At 41.8% G+C, this 7,028-nt stretch overlaps 1 non-coding gene across 1 annotated transcript; it reads left to right on the top strand.

Moving 5' to 3' along the window:
* The first annotated feature begins 4,412 nt into the window (after positions 1-4,412).
* On the top strand, positions 4,413-4,541 carry LOC111551002. The gene has a single exon (XR_002734230.1).
* The last annotated feature ends 2,487 nt before the right edge of the window (positions 4,542-7,028 follow it).

Raw genomic sequence — 7,028 nt, 5'->3', positions numbered from 1 at the left:
CTCCCAAAGTGCTGGGATTACAGCTGTGAGCCACTGTGCCCGGCCTATAATTTTTGTTATTTTATTTTACTTTAAGTTCCAGGATACATGTGCAAAATGTGCAGATTTGTTACATAGATACACATGTGCTATGGTGGTTTAGTGCACCACCTATCAATCTATCATCTGGGTGTTTTTTGTTTTTTGTTTTTTGTTTTTTTTTGAGACAGAGTCTTGCTCTGTCACCAGGCTGGAATGCAGTGGCACTCTAAGCTCACTGAAACCTCTGCCTCCCAGGTTCAAGTGATCCTCCTGCCTCAGTCTCCCGAGTAGCTGGGACTACAGATGTGCGCCACCATGCCTGGCTAATTTTTTACATTTTTAGTAGAGATGAGGTTTCGCCATGTTGGCCAAGATGATCTCGATCTTCTGATCTCGTGATCTGCCCGCCTCGGCCTCCCAAAGTGCTGGGATAACAGGCATGAGCCACCGCGCCCGGCCACCATCATCTAGGTTTTAAGCCCTGCGTGCATTAGGTATTTGTCCTAATGGTCTCCCTCCCCTATAGCTCTAGCCTTCAATTCAAAGTCTGGTAGGGAAAATTTTTTAATTTTTTTGGGACAGGGCCTTACCCTATTGCCAAGGCTAGAATGCAGTGGCACAATCTTGGCTCGCTGCAACCTCTGCCTCCCTGGCTCAAGCCATCCTCCCACTTCAGTTTCCTAAGTAGCTGGGACTAAAGGCATGTATCACTGTTCCTGGCCAATTTTGTGCGTGTGCGTGTGCGTGTGTGTGTGTGTGTGTGTGTGTGTGTGTGTGTGTATATGTATTTTTTTTTTTTTTTAAGAGAGCAGGTTTTGCCATGTTGGCCAGGCTGGTTTTGAACTCCTAAGCTCAAGCAATTCACCTGCATCAGCTTCCCAAAGTACTGGGGTAACAGATGTGAGTCCCCATGCCTGGTTGAAACAAATATAAATAGGTGGCAATGGAATGTAAAAAACTCCTGTACTGAAGCACTGTGTCACAGGTCACTACCCCTGCCTAGGAGGGAGGTGACACTGTGTCACAGGTCACCACCCCTGCCTAGAAGGGAGGAACTTTGAGCTGGGTCTTGAAGAATGAGTTGGAGTTTTCCAGAGGAAAAAGAAATCTGGTGGTCTTTCAGGCAGAGGAAACAGCGTATGTTTGGGAGTAAGAGTTTTGGGAGAAAGGCAAAGAGTTCTGTGTAATCAAAATAAAAGGAGTGTGCGAGTGTATTGCTTTGAGCCCCTTTTATATTTTATTTCTGAACCTACTCTGTGAACTTTTCTTCTGTCTATTGCTTTCTGAAGTGTTTAAATAAACAATGATTCAAGATAGACCCTACACTTAGTAGCCTTTCAATCTATTGTGGAGTGGGTTAAGATGAATCTCCAGGATATTTATAGATTATGCCTTTAACATGTTCACAATATATTGACTAAGACAAACTAGAAGCATTTTGCTTCTATTTAGTTGTGTGAGTGGAAGGAACTGAAGCATAAAGAGCTGTGAATGACTCATTTGGTGGGGGGTGTTAGGCTATAACTTAAGACCTCTGATTTCAAGGGAGCCTTTGGTTCATATCTGTACATCTTCCAAGATCTACAGGCATTGTTTTCCACAGCACAAGTACCTCACCATCTTAAGGGAAGGCACATAAAAGGAGCAACTATCTCTGCCAACCTGAGATCCTTTTTATTCTGAAAATATCACCTGTACTCACTGTTTACCACCCACCAAGAAAGCAAGTGTTTAACAGCTCAGTCCTGGGTATCCACAGGGCCTTAGCCTATGCTCAGCACAATCTGATGGGAAGTGGAGATCTATAAGACATATACATATATATATTTTTTTACCTTCTTGGAGTTTGTAATTGGGATGAGATTACCACCCAGTTAGAGCTTAATTACAGAGAGTTGGGCTGGGCATGGTAGCTCAAGTCTGTAATCCCAGCACTTTGGGAAAGTGAGGCAGGAGGATGTCTTGAGTCCAGGAGTTCAAGACCAGCCTGGGCAAAAAAGTGAGACCCTATCTCTATAAAAAAATAAAATAAAGTAAATTAGCCAGGTGTGGTGGTGTGTGTTTGTAGTGCCAGGTACTTGGGAGGCTGAGCTGGAAGAATGGCTTGAGCCCAAGAGTTTGAGGCTGCAGTAAGCCAGATCTGCCACTGTATTCCATTCTGAGCAACAGAACCAGACTCTGTCTCAAAAAACAAAAATATTTATGGAGGGTTGACTACAGAAGCACAATAATTCTACCTGTTCCTGATGATGGACTTTCAAAACCTTTTTCTGAATCAGAATTTCCAGCTGCCTCCTGAAACATTTACCAGGATATGCCAAAGACCCTTAAATTCAACAGATTCAAAATTAGATTGGTTAACTTTTTTTCCTATTATTCCTATGTCAAGTGTTCTCTATTCTATGTTTAGATCTTGGTTAATGGTATTATCTCCTGTTCAGCACGCAAACTAGATATCTGTGGGCCATAAGTGACTTCTTCCTTTCTCTAACACTTTAATATCCAGACTATCACTAAGTCATGTTCATTGAATCTTCAAAATGAGTTTCAGATTTCTACTGTAATTTATTGTAAATGTAATAGTCTGTAATTCATATTATGCCAAAAATGTATAGCTTCTATGCATGGGTAGCAAGGGATGCTGTGGTTGGAACATCTGTTTGACAATGTGTGTTGGCTCAGTTTCTTCCAGTTACGCCCATTTCAGGTTAACTCAGACTTGCAAGATTTCTCTCCACTCCTGGCTCCTCCCCCAGAGGCATCTGGGTGTGGAGGAAAGCCGACTTGTCTCATGTGATGGGAGAAGTGTATCTGGGGATTGGGAGGTGATGGAGGCAAGATACACCTGCTGTCCTCTGAGTTCTTGCTTGTCTCCAGCTGAGGTGTCCTTTGCTTTTCCCTGTGTGTGTCAACCTGTGTTCTCACTAAACCATCAGTGATAGAACTAGTCCCACTTGGTCTTTGGTATGTGTTAGCATTAGCATCTGCTGTTGCTGAGCTAGGACTCCACCATAGTCGCTGGTCCTGTGGCTGCTGCATTCTGACTCAATCAAAGTCCCTGCCATTTCTTAAGTCCTTGCAGCATGTCCTGCTCCCCTGAGCAGGTGGGAACCTCTGGCTCTTCTGCACTTTACTTACATGCCTCAAGTCAGAAAACAAGTCTGGGTAGACACTTTCACTGGATGGGTAGAGGCTTTTCCCACAGGGTCTGAAAAGGCCACCGCGGTCATTTCTTCCCTTTTGTCAGACGTAATTCCTCAGTCCCACCTCTATACAGTCTGATAATGGACTGGCCTTTATTAGTCAAATCTTTGCTCCATCTCTAGAAGATGAAGGGCTTTCTCTAGTTTTTCCTCTTTCTGTATGGTGAGGTCATATCATTCCCCATGTGAATGCAGCATTTCAACTCCTTTCCCTGTAGTCGTAAGATGATAGGACTGTAGGGGAATATGATTTATATAGGAAATAAGGACTATATTTATTGTTTTCAAAATAGTATTCTTATTACATGTAGACTCATTTATACATACACACCTCTGTGCATTTTTTATTAAAACAGAATTATTACTATACTTATTTTTTGTAACTTCTTTTTTAATCAAACAATATATTTTGTAGCACTTTGCATGCCAGGACATTCAGATATATTTCATTCTTTTTTTTTTTTTTTTTTTTTGAGACGGAGTCTTGCTGTGTCTCCTGGGCTGGAGTGCAGTGGCCGGATCTCAGCTCACTGCAAGCTCCGCCTCCCGGGTTTTACGCCATTCTCCTGCCTCAGCCTCCGGAGTAGCTGGGACTACAGGCGCCCGCCACCTCGCCCGGCTAGTTTTTTGTATTTTTAGTAGAGACGGGGTTTCACCGTGTTAGCCAGGATGGTCTCGATCTCCTGACCTCATGATCCGCCCGTCTCGGCCTCCCAAAGTGCTGGGATTACAGGCTTGAGCCACCGCGCCCGGCCATTTCATTCTTTTTAATGGGTACATAGTATTCCATTCTGTGACTGTATCATAATTTGTTTAGTGGTGGATGTTTAGCTTGTAGTATCTTATTTTTTGCTATTATAAATATTTCTGCATCATACATCCTTGTACGTCATGCAAGGAAAATTTACTGTTTCTTTATTTCCCTTACTACTTTAGTGGGCTTGTTTTGTCCTGCTTAAAAAGATTATTTTCTACCCTAAGAACAAATACATATTTTTTCTTTTATCTTTACTTTTCTTATGTTTTGTTTCTTCTTTTCTCTCTTTTCGTTTATACTTTAATATGTTTAATTCATTTTTATTTTTTAGAAATTTCCATGACGTAGATAGAATTATCATTTTTCCATATATTATAGAGTTGTGTATTTTTTTCAAAAAAACACATTTTCAGGTCCTCTCTCCCATGGTGGGTGGTTAGTGTGGTGGGGGGGAGGTCCCTTTTTTCCTCAACCAAGGCTGAAGGCAAAGATCAGATCTTGAGGATCATTTTCAAGACTGCCATGTGCTGGGAAGCCTTATTTTCCTACCTTAGACATTTGTAGAAAACAAAACAAAACAAAACAAAACAGAAACCCAGTTTTTTCACAGAGAAGTTCCTGGTTGGAATCAGTTACTTGGGAAACTTAGGTTGAGTGATGTTCTCATTGATCTCACTTTCATACTCAGCATTTCAGTTCTTATTATTTCGTCTTAAACTACAATTGCCAAATGGCCTAATTTTGCAACAAGGTAGTAGATGTAAATTTTCTCCTCCCCTATTTGCAAGAGTTAGGTTGTTAATTAACTGAATGAATACTCGATCTCTGATCCCCATTGCAAACATAATGATGCAAAAGCCAAGATCTGGGCGATTTAAAATCATTGTAGAACCCCAGCGTGAACTCCAAAAGTCAGAATTTGTGCAGGGTTATAATATATTATTTTATTTTATTTTATTTATTTATTTTTGAGACGGAGTCTCGCTCTGTCTCCCAGGCTAGAGTGCAGTGGCGCGATCTCAGCTCACTGCAAGCTCCGCCTCCCAGGTTTACGCCATTCTCCTGGCTCAGCCTCCTGAGTAGCTGGGACTACAGGCGCCCGCCCCCTCGCCCGGCTAGTTTTTTTTTTTTTTGTATTTTTTAGTAGAGACGGGGTTTCACCGTGTTAGCCAGGATGGTCTCTATCTCCTGACCTCATGATCCGCCCGTCTCGGCCTCCCAAAGTGCTGGGATTACAGGCTTGAGCCACCGCGCCCCGCCATTTTATTTCATTTTTAAGAGATGGTGTCTCACTGTGTTTCCCAGCATGGAGTGCAGCGGCACAATCATGGCTGACTGCAGCCTCGAACTCTTAGGCTCCACTAATCCTCCTGCTTCAGCCTGCCAAGTAGCCAGGACTTTAGGCACATGTCCCCCCACACCTGGCTAATTTTAATTTTAAAACATTTCTGTAGAGATGGTGTCTCACTATGTTGCCCAGGCTGTCTATCATAATGTTCAAAACAATTTCAACAGGCTCATTTGTAATAAAATGTAATAGCAGAGTTGTTAAAATCTGCATTTAAAAGATATCTGTTACATAACTGTTATTTTTGCAAAAAGAAAATTTGTTTATCTTCTTAAATCTACCCACCTACCAACCTACTCATCTGTATTTAGATCTAGCTATAGATATATTTGAAGAAACAGAAAAAATATGTACAAAGAAGAAAAGTATTTACTGGCACCCAGTTAATTGGTCAACATTTTGGCCAGTTTTCTTCTCATGTTGTATTGATGCAATGCACACATGGTTTATTTACCTACGAAGTAGAAGAGCACCACCTACATTCTGGCCAAATGTAAAAAGATGACTATTAAAATTAATATTCAGTGGAACTGAGGCTGAAGGCAAATGTAACCATCAAAGAATAAATTTTAATGGCCGGGTGTAGTGGCTCAAGCCTGTAATCCCAGCACTTTGGAAGGCCCAGGTGGGTGGATCACTTGAGGTCAGGAGTTTGAGACCAGCCTGACGAACATGGCGAAAACCTGTCTCTACTAAAAATACAAAAAATTAGCTGGGTGTGGTGGTGGGTGCCTGTAATCCCAACTACTCAGGAGACTGAGGCAGGAGAATCGCTTGAATCTGGGAGGAGGAAGTTGCAGTGAGGCGAGATCATGCCACTGCACTCTAGCCTGGGCAACAGGGCCAGACTCTGTCTCAAAATATATATATATATATATATATATATATAATACCAAGGTAAATCCAGTTGATAGAAATAAGATCAATAAGCATAATTATTATTACAATTTCATATTAAAGTTTTTGTAGTAATATTTTAGAAGTTTGACATTATGGCCCAGGCACGATACCTCCTACCTAGATCTTAGCTGCTAGTCTGCTTGTACCTTTGCAGATTCTTCAGACTGTACCTTTGCCTACTAAGGAGATGCTTGTTTTAGCTAAGGGCAGTGAGGGGATATAATGTTCGTTGCCATGTAGTCATCTTGTCACCAAGTTGTTGGATGTTCTCACCTCTGAATTGTAGCCAAATAAAGACTTATCTGCTCTTCGTATTCTGCCTTTAAAGATTGGGTCATTGGTAATTGTGCAATTTCACTGAGGCAGTTCCACAAATTTAAGCTTTTTTTGCCTGATTACAGAAAATACTGAATATTGTTGTGCTCATGTTTTTGGTTTTAAAAAATTTAAGCTTGGGCAGCATGGTGAGATCCCACCTGTACTAAAAGTTATCTTATTTTTTGAGACCAAGTCTCACTCTGTTGCCCAGGCTGAGTACAGTGGTGTGATCACAGCTCACTGTAGCCTTGACCCCCTTGGCTCAAGTGATCCTCCTATCTTAGCCTCCTGAGTAGAGGGGACTACAGGTGCACACCGCCACACCTGGATAATTTTTTGTATTTTTAGTAGAAATGAGGTTTTTCCATGTTGCCCAGGCTGGCCTCAAACTCCTGGACTCAAGTAATCTGCCTGCCTTAGCTTTCCAAAGTGCTGGAATTAGAAGTGTGAGCCACTATGCCCAGCCGCTACTAACAAAAAA

This window comes from Piliocolobus tephrosceles, chromosome 1 (assembly GCF_002776525.5).
Source record: "Piliocolobus tephrosceles isolate RC106 chromosome 1, ASM277652v3, whole genome shotgun sequence".
NCBI classification, from domain to species: Eukaryota; Metazoa; Chordata; class Mammalia; order Primates; family Cercopithecidae; genus Piliocolobus; species Piliocolobus tephrosceles.
This window is presented reverse-complemented; position numbering and strand designations above follow the sequence as displayed.